Source organism: Hemitrygon akajei, chromosome 5 (assembly GCF_048418815.1).
Source record: "Hemitrygon akajei chromosome 5, sHemAka1.3, whole genome shotgun sequence".
NCBI lineage: Eukaryota > Metazoa > Chordata > Chondrichthyes > Myliobatiformes > Dasyatidae > Hemitrygon > Hemitrygon akajei.
The window spans coordinates 96,502,982-96,518,089 of record NC_133128.1 but is presented as its reverse complement, the minus strand read 5'-3'; the positions used below and the strand labels follow the sequence as shown (position 1 = coordinate 96,518,089).

Here is a 15,108-nt window from a genome sequence, read left to right as displayed (position 1 = left end):
TTCTTTAGCCAGCGAGTGATGAATCTGCAGTTCTTTGCCACAGATGGATGTGGAGGCCAAGTCATTGGGTATATTTAAAGCAGAGGTTCTTGATTAGTAAGGGCATCAAAAGTTAAGGAGAGAAGGTAGAAGAATGGGGTTGAGAGTGTTACGAACCCCGTAACTGGGTCACTTACCAGCAAAGATAGAGAGGTCCGTTGAAGTCTGATGATACTATTTTTAACAGTATTCATTAGTAAAAATACACAAAAATAATATCAATGCAAATATACAGATATTATACGTCGTCAATACTAAATCTAAAAGTGCGGGTATAATAATAATCAATAAGAAATAAGCTCTGTCGTTGTCTAGGGGATAATGTATTGTCCGATGTAAATATAAAGTTCATCCAGTTCATGCAGGCTGCAGCCATTGGGGACCGCTGGGTTGCAATTTGTTGGAGAGAGAGAGAGAGAGATAGGATGGGAACAGTTACCGCTACGGGTTTTTTTTCCAACCTTCCTTTATGATTTCGATCCGTCAGTGTCTCGTTGTCATGGCCGTTCAAGTGTGACCTCTCCTTTAGCTAAACCGTTCTTCCATGGTGAGCCCGCCGCCCAGGCAAGGGAGGACGCACACGAGCCCCCACCAGCTTTTGCTATAAAACGCTGTCCCTGGATCTCTAGCTTTCTCCTGGTGCGTCTAAAGGGGTTGTTCCCCAGACCCTCTTTTATCCTCACTCATGGGGTCTCAGATGTCAATCAGGTTGGGATGATGCAATCCCTCAACCAGACCACTCTGGTTGTCCCCTGAAGGGTTTCAATGAATAGTACAGTACTCAATACACAATTCCGTCTCCAAGAGACAATGGCCGTTATCAGTGGTTCCGTTTCGCTGAGGCCAGGACACATTCCAAACCTTGTGGATTCTGCGTGTCTCTCTCTCATTTCCTGGGTCCCAGACCCGAATTAATAGCGATCTTGCGATTCTCAAAAAGGACGGGGCGACTTTGCACCCTTCGGCCCCTCAGAGTCGCTTTACATTCATAACACCCACTTCCTTCTAAGATTTTTGCCACAGGTAAAAATTAATTAATACAGAGTCTTACAGGAGTTCAGAACCTAACACAATACAAAAGATTTTTTTTTTCACTACAGAGTAATACAGTTATACATTCAATTCAGCATCTAAACAGTTAGCGATTACATTGTTACTTCCTTTAATATCTTAACATCTTGTATCTTAATAAATTCTTGTAGCATCAGACTCCAATTTAATAACCATCTATTTTTATTCCTTTTCTTCAGCAAAACAAAACTAAAGAGTTGTGATCTTAGCTTTCGTGTATATTACAAAATTTCATGCAAATACTGATCTTTATTTTACTTTCAAACTTAACAGTCAATCTTCCATGGTGTTGTCTTTATTATTCACATGCTTTGTCGAAATCCCTTAAAACCGGATCCTGTTAATTAAAGTGGCACCCCGTCAACCCTCGCCCCTTTTCCAGTTAACTCCCACGTGGTTAGCTTGTATACCAGTGTGGAATAGGCTTTTGCATGCTCCTTTCATAGGAGTTATTTTATCAACAATGTTTTCCAAACGTAGCTCATTGGCTGAATTTCCACACAATTCTTTATTTTTATGCAAGTCATTAGTTTTATCTTCAGGACCCTTCATTCTATTGGCTTTCAGTTTAAAATCTGCAAGCGATCCCTCTTTGTCCAAACAGCATTTTAAATTCTGCCTCCTCACAGCACTCTCTTGAATAACAATAGCGCGTGGGGCACCTTTACATTCCAAATCAACCTGTAATTGATTCTCAGGCACCGTGTTACCAAGCCATTGTCCCTGCAGCCTGGTTGCTGCTTCTGACATCAATCCAGACTTTAAATTTTCTTCATTCAATTTAGGAACTACACTTTTCCCTTTCCCTTCAATACTAATATTCACCTCACCACCTTTTATTTCCTCACTAACTTTTAACACACCTTCGAACACAAACAACTGGGAATTCTCACTTCCCACTAGTACCACAGTTAACCCTTTCTTCACTGAACCAAGTCCATCTGACCCACAAGGACTGCATTCCTTTTCAACTGAATCAAATACCTCAGACTTTTTCTGAGCTCCATTACTAGGTTCAATACTACGTGCATCCACATCTTGAACACACTCAAACGGGATATCTGCCTCTTCCAGGCTTTCAATACCCGTACCCTTTTCAAATTCTAAGTTCCCCTGATCCTCCCAGTTACTCTCTGGGCAACTCCCTTCTGGAGTAAACTCAACCCTACGGGCTGAAACAACCTCATCTGCCAACCCAGCAGACTTCTTCAAGGTAATGGCATCCTTTTCATCTAGGACTGCCCTCATTTCATTATCGGGAACACATTTAATATTTTCAACTTCTTCAAACAGTTCTGTCAAACCAGACAGATCATCCATGTCCAACCCTGGACCTTCTAACAGCCTTATCTGTTTCTCATTTTTACTCCGTGCCTCTATAAATTTCCTCCTGGCTAAGGGCAGGTCTACCTCCTCTCCCTTACTCTCTTTCACTTTCCTATTCTCTGTTCTACCACCTCTAACCCCTCTTGGTACAGGGTCGGTAAAAACGTCTCAGCCAAATTGATACTGGCCTGAATTAAACTGGTCTCCTCAGCTGTCTTTCTCGACATGCTGCGAGTGGTCGAGCATGCGGGATAGATCTTGGAATCTAGGGGCGGGTCCTCAACACTTACAGGCTGGCTCGTCAGCTCCATGGCCGACCAAATGTCACCACCAGCTAAATCGTTACCCAGAAGGATGTCTACGTCAGTTCTCGGGAATTCTGATCGCACCCCTATTTCCACTGGTCCAGATACCTGCTCACAACTTATAATGATCCTATGCAAAGGCACAGCTTCTGTCCCTTTTCCTATGTCTCTCAAAGCTACCTCTCCAGTCTCGGGACCAAAATCTTGTACCGTACTGTGAATCAATGACAGCTCAGCTCCAGTGTCTCTCCAGATCCGCACTGGAACTGGTGTGTCTCCCTCTTTCACAGGCACGGTTCCTTCTGAAATAAATTTCTCAGGCCCCTCTCGTATTCTGTCTACCTGGGGCTTTCTCGTCGATTTACTGATCACCACAATACGTCCTGTAGGGACTGCTGCTTTCCCTTTTCTTATCTCCTTCCTCGGAGCAAGGCACTTAGATGCAATATGACCCACCTTTCCACAATTAAAACAGGTCAAGCCAGGACCCCTCCTGCCGTCTTGCCTTTCCTCCTCCTTAATTTTACCACTAGCTCCTGGTGGGATCTCTGCCTCAGCCAGCGGGCTTTCTCTACCATTCCCACGGTCTTTCTGGTAACTTTTATTCGAGGAAAACTTTGTCTTGTGGGTTAGGGCATATTCATCTGCAAACCTAGCAAATTCGGATATGGACTTATTCGGCTTCTCGTTCAAATACATCTGGATATCATCCGAAACACAACCTTTAAATTCCTCAATCAGAATTAACTCCCTGAGACACCAAAAATCTTCTTCCACCATTTCTGCTGCACACCAACGATCCAAGAGCACACCCTTCTCATCGGCAAACTCTGCATACATCTGATTCCACCCTTTCTTTAAATTTCTGAACTTTTGTATATAGGCCTCAGGTACCAATTCATAGGCCCGAAGAATGGCCTCCTTTACTTTCTCATAATTCTCAGACTCCTCCTGCTCCATGGACAACGCCGCATATGCCCGTTGTGCCTTCCCTTTTAACACACTTTGTAACAACACCACCCACTGATCTCTGGGCCACTTCTGACTCACTGCCACCTTTTCAAAATGCAAGAAATAACTATCAACATCCGTCTCCTCGAACGGAGGTACTAACCTAAACTCCCTACTAACATTAAATCTCTCCTCTCGGTCTGACCCTTGAGCTCTTCGCTCTTGCCTTAACTTCTCCAGGTCCATCTCATGTTGCCTCTGTTTCTCCTTCTCCCTTTGGTTCTCAGATCTTTCCCTCTCCTTTTCAGCTCTTTCCTTTTCCTTTTCGGCTCTTTCCTTCTCCTTTTCGGCTGCTTCCAGCTGCTTTAACTTAATTTCATGTTCCAACCTTAATTTCTCCAACTCTAACTGAGCCGTCCCACTAGCTGGTACTTTTTCAGGGATATTTTCCAATACCTCAGCCGAAAACACATTCTTCACAATATAATACTGAGTTATGGCCCTCCGCATCTCCCGCTTTTTCATTGACAACCTCACCTCTGCGAGATTTAGTCCTTTCGTAATATTTATCAAGTCTGACTTTGTGGCAGCCTCTAGCGCCTCCAAAGTCGGGTTTTCTATGAATTTGTCTACGTCCATCTTTGCTGGTTTCCCGTCTGGTTACCCGCGCAACCAGATCCAAGTTTGGACTTAAAAGCCCGATTTACTGGCCCTCCAATTTGGGATCAAATCTCGAGACGAGGCCCCACGTTGTTACGAACCCCGTAACTGGGTCACTTACCAGCAAAAATGGAGATGTCCGTTGAAGTCTGATGATGCTATTTTTAACAGTATTTATTAGTAAAAATACACAAAAATAATATCAATGCAAATATACAGATATTATACGTCGTCAATACTAAATCTAAAAGTGCGGGTATAATAATAATCAATAAGAAATAAGCTCTGTCGTTGTCTAGGGGATAATGTATTGTCCGATGTAAATATAAAGTTCATCCAGTTCATGCAGGCTGCAGCCATTGGGGACCGCTGGGTTGCAATTTGTTGGAGAGAGAGAGAGAGAGATAGGATGGGAACAGTTACCGCTACGGGTTTTTTTTCCAACCTTCCTTTATGATTTCGATCCGTCAGTGTCTCATTGTCATGGCCGTTCAATTGTGACCTTTCCTTTAGCTAAACCGTTCTTCCGTGGTGAGCTCGCCGCCCAGGCAAGGGAGGACGCACACGAGCCCCCACCGGCTTTTGCTATAAAACACTGTCCCTAGATCTCTAGCTTTCTCCTGGTGCATCTAAAGGGGTTGTTCCCGAGACCCTCTTTTTTCCTTACTCACGGGGTCTCAGATGTCAATCAGGTTGGGATGATGCAATCCCTCAACCAGACCACTCTGGTTATCCCCTGAGGGGTTTCAATGAATAGTACAGTACTCAATACACAATTCCGTCTCCAAGAGATAATAGCCGTTATCAAGGGTTTTTGTTTCGCTGAGGCCAGGACACATTCCAAACCCTGAGGATTCTGCGTGTCTCTCTCTCATTTCCTGGGTCCCAGACCCGAATTAATAGTGATCTTGTGATTCTCAAAAAGGAGGGGGCGACTTTGTACCCTTCAGCCCCTCAGAGTTGCTTCACATTCATAACAAGAGCAATAATATATCAGTCATGAATGAATGGAGAGCAGACTTAATGGGCCGAATAGCTTAATTCTGCTCCTATGTCACATGGTCTTATGTTCTAAAACCTTACTTACAGCAGCATCTCAGGAACATACCATTCACAAGAAAAACATAAGCACAAATCAAATTATAAACATGAGAATATCTGGCCTGCTGAGTTCCTCCAGCACAAATATACACAGTTATCCCAAGAAAACATAACTAAGTGGATGCTAAACAAGATAAGAGCCTATGGTAATACAGGAATGATGCCAGCACAGCAGAAGACTGGCAAACAGTGGAAATAAAGAAGGCCTTTTCTGATTGGCTGTCAGCGATGAGTGGTGTCAAAATCATGGAGGAATCATCATGCACTCCCACAGCCCGCATCCTGTGATTCCAGTCTCTAAGCCCAATGTGTGAACAGCCTTCAGGAGAGTGAACCCATGAAAAGCATTCAGCCCAGACGGGGTACTTCGCCAAGTATGAAAGACCTGTGCTGATCAACTGGCTGGAGTGTTCAGTGAGATCTTTAACCTCTCGCTTCAACAGTCTGAGGTAATCACCTGCTTTAAGCAGACTTATATCAGTGCCCAAGAAGAACGTAGCAACCTGCTTCAATGACTATCATCTACTAGCACTTAGTCCACAGCAGGCACCATTTCAATGGCTCGTCACTCAGCCCTGGAATATCTAGACAGCAGAGATGCATGCATCAGAATGCTCTTCATTGACTACAGCTTGACATTCGATACCATCATCCCCTCAAAACTAATCAAAATTAAGCATCAAGACCTTGGCCTCAATACTTCCTTGTGCAATTGGATACTCAACTTCCTTGCTTGCAGACTCCAGTCAGTTTGGATTAGCAACAACATCTCCTCCATAATCTCCATCAGCAAAGGTGCACCACAAGGCTGTGTGTTTAGTCCCCTGCTCTACTCACTTTATACTTATAACTGTGAGGCTCAGCACAGTTCCAATACCATATTCATTTGCTGACAATTCAACTGTTGTTGGCCAAATCAAAGGTGCTGATAAATCAGCATATAGGAGGAAGATTGAAAATCTGGCTGAGTGGTGCCATAACAACTGTTGTTGTGTGAATAAAATCACCAGAGAGAAGTACTGGTAGATATGGTGCAGTCTTTTATTCGACAAAATAAGACCGCGCAGGCGTCATACTGAAACCCCTTTGGGAGGAAGAAAGCCTCCCTGGCCCAACACTACGTGACATTTTGTATGCTGAAGATCAAAGGAAAATTCCATACTTACAATGCTTCTTTTGAACGAAACACCACCTGCACACCCACATGACAGAAAAGCATATAACAAATTTAATCAGCATTGTCTGGTCTTCCAATTAACTGTGGTTCAGGTCTTAGGAACCCATTGTCCAGAGCTGCATTGTAGATTTAATCCACAGTTCACATTTGCAGCTGAAGATTGGTGGCTGAAGTCAGTTGCTGAAGTTATTTGCTATATGTACTAACCCCAAAAAAATGGTCTAACAGCGACAAACTCTTACTTAGCGTCAGCAAAATCAAGGAGCTAATTATAGTTTTTAAGAAACCAGAGGTCTGTGAGTTAGTCCTCATCAGAGGATCGGAGGTGGAGAGGGTCAGCAACTTTAAATTCCTTGGTGTAATAATTTTGAAGAGCTCAGCAAGTAGGGAAGTTACAAAGAAAGCATGGCAACACTTTGAATGATTCAGCATGACATCTTAAACTTTGACAAACTTCTGTAGATGTTATGGAGAGTATATTGACTGACTACATCACAGCCTGGTATGGAAAATACTATGAATGTAGTGTACATGGCCAAATCCATCATGGAGAAAGCCTTCCCCACTATTGAGCACATCTATACAAAGCGGAGTTGCAGGAAAGCAGTATCCATCATCTGGGACCTCAGCCACGTAAGTCATGATCTCTACTATCTGCTGCGATTGGGAAGAAGGTACAGGAGTGTGGAGACTCACACCACCAGGTTCAGGAACAGATATTAGCCCTCAGCTATCAGGCTAGTGAACCAAAGGGGATAACCTTACTTGCCCCATCATTAAACTGTTCCCACAACCTATGGACTCATTTTCAAGGACCCTTCATCTCATGTTAGAGTCATAGAAATCTACAACACAGAAACAGGCCATTTAGCCCTTCTAGTGCATGCCAACCATTTAAACTGCCTAGTCCCATTGACCTGCACCTGGACACCTGGACCATAGCCTTCCATACTACTCCCACTCACGTACCAATCCAAACTTCTCTTAAAAGTTGAAATGGAAGCCACATCCACCCACTGGTGCAGGCAGCTTGTTCCACACTCTTAATACCCTCTGAGTGAAGAAGTTTCCCCTCATGTTCCCTCAAACATTTCATGTTTCACCCTTAACCCATGACTTCTAGTTGTAGTCTCACTCAGCTTCAGTGGAAAAAGCCTGCTTACATTTACCCTATTTACTGTATACCCATCATAATTTTGTAAACCTCTCTCAAATCTCCCCTCAGTCATCTATGTTCTAGGGAATAAAGTTCTAATCTATTCAACCTTTCCTGATAACTCATGTACTCCAGTCCTGTTGACATCCTTGTAAACTTTCTCTGTACTCTTTCAACCTTAACTACATCTTTCCTGAAGATAGGTGACCAAGGCTGCACACAATACTCCGCATTAGGCCTCACCAATGTCTTTTACAATTTCAACATAACATCCCAACGTTTGATTTATGAAGGCCAATGTGCCAAAAGCTTTCTTTCTGAACCTATTGGCATGTGATGCCACTTTCAATAAATTATGGACCTATATTCCCAGATCCCTTTGTTCTACAGCACTTGTCCTTGTCTCACTGTACACTGTGTAAGACCTACCCTGGTTGGTTCTCCCGAAGTGCAGCACCTCACACTTGTCTACATTAAATTCCATCTGCCATTTTTCCAGCTGGTCCAGATCCTGCTGCAAGTTCTGATAGTCTTCCTCACTGTCTACTACACCCCCAGTCTTGGTGTCATCTGCAAATTTGCTGATCCAGCTAACCACATTATCATCCAGATCATTGCTGTTGGACCCAACACTGATCCCTGTGGCACTCCACTAGTCACAGGCCTCCAGACAGAGAGGAAACCATCCACTACCACTCTCTGTTTTTTTTTTCCTGGAAAGCCCATGTCCAATCCAATTTCCTACCTCATCTTGGATGCTGAGCGATGGAACCCACTTGAGTCACTTCCCATGTGGGACTTGTTTTGTGGGAAATGCTGTCTGGCCTGGCCTGCTGAGCTACTCCAGCATTTTGTGTTTGTTGCTTGGATTTATAGCACCTGCAGATTTTCTCTTGTTTGTGATGGGACTTGCTTTAATACCTTACTGAAATCCATGTAGACAACATCCACTGCCTTGCCATCACTAACTTTCCTGATAACTTCCTTGAAAAGTATAAGATTGGTCTGACATGATCTACCAGGCACAAATAGGGAATAACACAAGATCTAATTAGAGAAATCAGAGTAACAAAGGTTATTCTAATGAATATCAGTTATTGCCTAGTTGCACTCACATCTACAGTGATGAAATTCTTCGAGAGGTTGGTCATCGCAGAGTCAACTTCAACCTAAGTAAGGACCTGGACCCATTGTAATTTGCCTATCACCACAATAGGCCTATAGTGAATGTAATTTCACTGGCTCCATTCAGCCTTGGATCACCTGGACAATAGTAATGCCTACATCAGGCTGTTGTTTATTGATTACAGTTCAACATTCACACCATCATACCGTCAGTTCTAATCAACAAGTTCCAAAACCTGGGTCTTTGTACTTCACTCTGCAATTGGATCCTTGACTTCTTCATCGAGAGACCAGTCAGTGCCTATCGGAACTAACATCTCGCTGACAGCCAACACTAGCACACCTTAAGGATATGTGCTTAGTCCACTGTTATACTCTCTCTATACCCATGACTGTGTGAATAGGCTCAGCTCAAACACCATCTTTAAATTTGCCAATGGATTTTTGGTATAATTTCAGATGGTGATGAGGAGGTGTACATGAGTGAGATAGATCAGCTGTTTGAGTGGTGTTATAGCAACAACCTTGCACTCAATGACAGTAAGACTAAGGAATTAATTGTGGATTTCAGGAAGAGGAAGTTGAGGGAGCACACACCAGTCCTCATCGAGGGATCAGCAGTGGAAAGGGTGAACAGTTTATGTTCCTAGGAGTCAACATCACTGAAGATCTATCTGGCCCCAACATATTGATTCAATTTTTTGGGCTCCTTATTTTAGAAAGGATATCCTGACATTGGAGAGGGTTCAGAGAAGATTCACAAGAGTGATTCCAGGAATGAAAGGGTTACCATAAGTGGAACGTCTGACAGCTCTTGGGCATATCCATGGTATTTCTTTGTCTGACCAACATGTTATTGCGTTTGTTACATTGATAGCTAGGAGGGCCATTCTGTTGAAGTGGAAGGATACATTGGCTCCCACTCTGTCACAATGGTTCTCTCAAGTGATGTTATGTCTTAGTTTGGAGAAAATTAGAAGTCGAACCTTCGAACCTATGTTTGATTTTGAGAAAAGATGGGGTTCGTTTGCTCATTACTACCATTTGAGTTAATTGATAGATTTCCTCCATGATCTAATTGTAAATTCTGGGTTTTTTTTGCTGGCGGTTTGATGTTTATCTTTGGAAGCTTTTTGTATGACGCATGGCTCCGGGGTTGAACACCTAATGGGTTCTTTGTTTTCTCACTTTGCTTTGCTTTAGTAGGGCTTTTTTTTTCTTTTCTTTTTTTTTTTGTATCACCATGTTTTTCAATCTTTAAAACATTATTTCTTTTCCTTTGAGACATTGTAAGTGTTACCTATTTCGATGTACTCTTGTTAGTTTGGATAATAATAATAAAAAGATTTGAAAAGAAAGAAAGCTCTTGGGCTGTATTCCCTGGAGTTCAGGAGAATGAGGGGGATCTCATAGAAACATTCCGAATGTTAAAAGGCCTGAACAGATTAGATATGGCAAAGTTATTTCCCATGGTAGGGGAGTCCAGGACAAGAGGGAATGACTTCATGATTGAAGGATGTCCTTTTAGAACTGAGATGCAGAGAAATTACTTTAGTCAGAGTGTGGAAAATCTGTGGAACTTGTTGCCACGAGCAGCTGTGGAGGCCAAGTCATTGGGTGCATTTAAGGCAGAGATAGATAGGTTCTTGATTAGCCAGGGCATCAAAGGGTATGGGGAGAAGGCAAGAGAGTTGGGATGACTGGAAGATTTGGAAGGCTGAGCTGACTCAACTGACTCAACTAAATGGCCTACTTCTGCTCCTATATCTTATGGTCTTATGGTTTTAATTGTGTTGGCGCGTGACCTAGTGGATAAGGCATTGGTCTAGTGATCTGAAAGTCACTGGTTCGAGCCTCAGCTGAGGCAGCGACTTGAGCAAGGCACTTAACAACACATTGCTCTGCTACGTCCATGGTCTCACGTGACTAACGGATGCCTATGGTTTTAATTACAAAGAAGGCAAGCCAATGACTATGTTTCATCAGAAGTTTGAGGAGATTTGGTTAGATTTTGGCTAGATTTGACACCAAAGACTCTAGCATTTTCCTACAGATGTACTGTGGAGAGCATTCTAACTGGCTGCATCGCCATCTGATAAGGAGGGTTGACTGTACTGGACTGGAAAAAGCTGCAGAAAGTTCTGAACTCAGCCAGCTCCATCATAGACACTGGCCTTCCCAGTATTGATGCATCTTCAAAGGGCAATGCCTAAAAAAGTGACATCCATCATTGAGGATTCCCATCACCCAGGACATGCCCTCTTCTCATTGCTACCATCAGAAGGAGGTACAGGAGCCTGAAGACACACACATAACATTTTAGGGACAGGTTCTTCCCCTCTGCCATCAGATTTCTGAAAGGATAATGACTCATGTACACTACCTCAATATTTTTTTGCTCTCTTTTTGCACCACTTATTTAATTTTTAGAAGTATAATTTTGTTTAGGACTATATAGTTTTTTAATTAAGTATTGCATTGTATTGCTGCCTAGAGCAACAAATTTCAATATTTATGCCAGTGATATTCTGATTCTGTTATGGATATTGACCATTTGGTAATGTGTGTACATTCAAATTCCTTCTTTGTGAGATCAGTCACCATGCACAATACAAGTGTTCATAGTCAATAGAAACTACAACCTAACAACCGATGATGCTTTGAAGTTACGAAAGTAATTGTCCCCTGGTTGGTATGACTTGCTTCCTTCAATTTCATACCTCCATAACTTGACTCATATGCCAAATGACTGCAGTCCCCTGCTGTGCAAAGGGAGGCTATGCTTTTCAAAGACCTTTCTTGCCTGGACATTATCTTAACCCTTACCTTGATGCAACTTCCATAGTATAACCTTGAAAGTAGTTGTTAGAAATATTGGAAGAAGAAACAGGAAGAATGCATTTTTACTCTGCACTCTTAAAGATTAAATATTAGCTTTATTTGTCACATGTACATTGAAAGAGACAGTGAAATGTGTCCGAGGGTGTGCTGAGGGCAGCCGACTGGTGTCACTATGTTTCCAGCGACAACATAGCATGCTAATTCTAACCATGTGTCTTTGGAATGTGGGAGGGAGCCGGATCACCTAGAGGTCGTGGGAAGAATGTATAAGCTCCGTACAGGTTGACTTGAAGGGGAACAATATGTCTTTGAGGAGTGGGAAGAACTTGTCTGAACCTAGTGATACAGGCAACGGGAAAGGAAGGATGCAAACGGAAAGATCTGATGAAATGCCATTGTGGGTGGAAGATATGGTTCGAACACTGAATTCAATTAAAGTCCGAATGGAAAAGAACAGTAATGAAATAATGTAATTTCTGGGAAAACTTAAAGATCTGGAAACTCAAGTCATTACACATGAAGAGGAATTGAAGGCAACTAAGCAAAAATTGCTTGAAACTACAACTTGTTTGGAACAATATCAAAATAAGATTATAGACCTGGAAACCAGGTCTCACCGAAGGAATACACGAATTGTTGGGCAGCAGGAAGGAATTGAAAGTGGAGACTTAACTGTTTACTTTGGTAAGTTTTTTTATACCTTATTTCCTACTATACTATTGCAGCCACCTGCTATAGAAAGAGCACATAGATCGTTTACTTCGAGACATCAAGATAAACCATGCTCTGTTTTGGTCTGTTTTCATCATTTTAAGATTAAGGATCAAATAATGCAACAGGCAAGAAAGCAGCGAGTTTTCAGATTTGAGAAATCTGAGCTCTGTTTCGATGAAGATTATCTGAAAGAGGTAATGGAGCAAAATCAAAATTTGCTCTGGTAATGAAGGAGGCATATGAAAAGAAATTGTTTCCTTCCTTGCTTCACCCAACAAGAATGAAAGTTTTTCCTTCTGATTCTCCTCCTCGTACATTTTTTGATCCTAAAGTTGCACTGGTGTTTGTTCAAACCATACCTGCTGTAACTGCCGATTGCACTGTCTGGAAGGTTGTTTGGTTATCTGTATTAGCATTTCCAATAGAAGATTTATGAAGGCTGAGTTATGAAGGTCAGGGGACTTGTTCATTATTGTATATCATCGGTTTGTTTTGGAAAGAAGATTCATGGTTCAAGTATGACTGTTTAAATGGTTATTTGGACATTCAACTGAGAAAAAGGAGATAAGAGGACTTACTCCTTGAACTTAATATCTGGTTTGATGTTTTTTTTGTTTCTTTCTTAATTAGCTAACTGGTAGTTTTTCCTACTAATGGGGCTATTTTCTTTTTTAATATATATAGTTAGCAGAGGTTTCAATTATTCGTATAATATTAGTTGGTAGTTCTGAAAATTTAGTTGGGTTAAATATGCTATTAACATTTCTTCTTGCTTTTTTAGCTTTTTAAAAAAATTGTGTTGATTTGTTATTAAGTACTATGCTTGGTTTCTCTAGGTAATATATTTTAGATCTTAATAACTGTTTATCTTTTAAAATTTCTTTTCAATATATTAGTATGTTTTTTTATGTAACAGAATATTATAGCGTCTTATAACTGAATTTAAAGCTTTTTTAGGGGATCTAATGTTAAATTTAAGATGGTGCTGGTTTTTCTTTTTAAGATAATAAATTTTTGGTGTTATCTTTGTTTAAAAAAGATTAAATATAAACATAGGATAGTTTGTAGATGCTGGAATATAAACACTCTCCTTTGTTGAGACTTGTTTCTCTTACAAGGTCAGTGGATTTCATCTTTTTTTAACTGGGAGCGGGGTAAAGAACCTTCTCAAATTTTCTTTGGACATTCAGAACAGTCTAGGCAATCACAGGGTGCTTGCTTTTTTCTGAGCTGTGGGGGGAGGGGTTGGGGTTAGCGAGAGCAAAGGCTTCAACTGATGGTGACCACTGTTCTCAGCGTAAAGTTCAGGCCAGTTCTGTTCAGGATCTCGATGCCCAAGTGCTGCTCAGGATTTTTTGTAAGTATTGAAGCTTCTCATTTTCTTCTGTCTGGACAATGTTTGGGCTGCATTGTAGTGTAGCAATTCGCACATTGCTTTACAGTAGCAGCTGTAAGATCAGGGATTGATTCCTGCTGGTCTCTGTAAGGCATTTGTCTGTTTTCCCTGTGACCGTGTGGGTTTCCTCCAGGTGCTCAGGTTTCCTTTCACACCCCTAATGCATACGGCTCAGGTTATTGAGTTGTGGGCTTGCTATGTTGGTGCTGGAAATCTGTAGGCTTCCTAGCACAATCCTCACTGATTTGATTTGACGCTAACAACCATTTTGATGTACATATGGCAAATAATACTGTTCTTTTTTATCTTTATATGTCCCTGACTTGATTGCTGTAAGAGGGAGTTCTTCAGAACAGGCCACATGGATGTACATCAGAATCAGAATCAAGTTACTAGCACTGACCTGTATTGTGTAAATTTAGTTTTACAGCAGCAGTACAATGAAATACATAAAAATAAATTTAAATTGCAGTAAGAATATATGAATAAATAGTGCAAAAAGAGAGCACAATAGTGTTACTGTTAACGGACCTTTCAGAAAACTGATTGTGAAGGGGAAGAATCTGTTTCTAAGACATTGAATGTACATCCTAAGGCTCCTGTAGCTCCTCCCTAAGGGTGGTAACAAGAAGAGGGCATGTTCTGGGTGGAGAGGTTCCTTTATGATGGATGCCACCTTTCAAAAATGTCCTTGGACATTCCTGTATAATTAGTACGTTGAAGCTTGTCCCTCCAGTCATCTGTGGGAAGTTTGTTAGGTATCTTGGAGTCTGATTTTCACATTGTTGTTGAGCTATTAACACTGAACAATGTTGATCAATTAGGTACAGAGAGAATCTGTATTTACTGACAAATACCTTTATTAGTTCAGTTAACAACAAGCCTGTGATTATACAAAAGTAAATTCCTGTATGCGCACCCATTAGGTTTCCCTAACCCTTCCTGAATAGTCAAAGGAATAGGAATGATGCTGGCCACGTGTTCCTCTTGATCCCAGTGTAACCTCCACATCTGTAATGGTTGGTCTCCAGAGCTGTTGCTGCCTATACTCTTGAAATCCTCCATTCTTAGAATATAGAACAGCAGAGGCCCTTTGACCCATGATCTTGTGCCGAGTTGTTAACATATTCTAAGATCAATCTATCCCTTCCCTCCCAGATAGCCTTCTATTTTTCCTTCATCCATAGGCCCACTTACAATCCCTTCAATGTTCCTAATGTAACTGCCTCTAACACCCGCCTTGGCA

The 15,108-nt window shown here is 41.7% G+C and overlaps 1 protein-coding gene across 5 annotated transcripts in view; it reads left to right on the top strand.

Annotated features, from left to right (window-relative positions):
* The window catches only part of cyp27a3 (cytochrome P450 family 27 subfamily A member 3), a 416,483-nt gene that overhangs the window by 72,266 nt on the left and 329,109 nt on the right, over positions 1–15,108 (top strand). The window contains exon 1 of one of the 5 annotated variants that reach the window (XM_073046105.1): positions 12,055–12,436. The exons of the other annotated variants lie outside the window; for them this stretch is intronic. The gene's annotated coding sequence lies outside the window, so the exon portion shown is untranslated. Of the gene's footprint in view, positions 1–12,054; positions 12,437–15,108 lie in introns of those variants that run through there. 5 annotated transcript variants of the gene reach the window in all.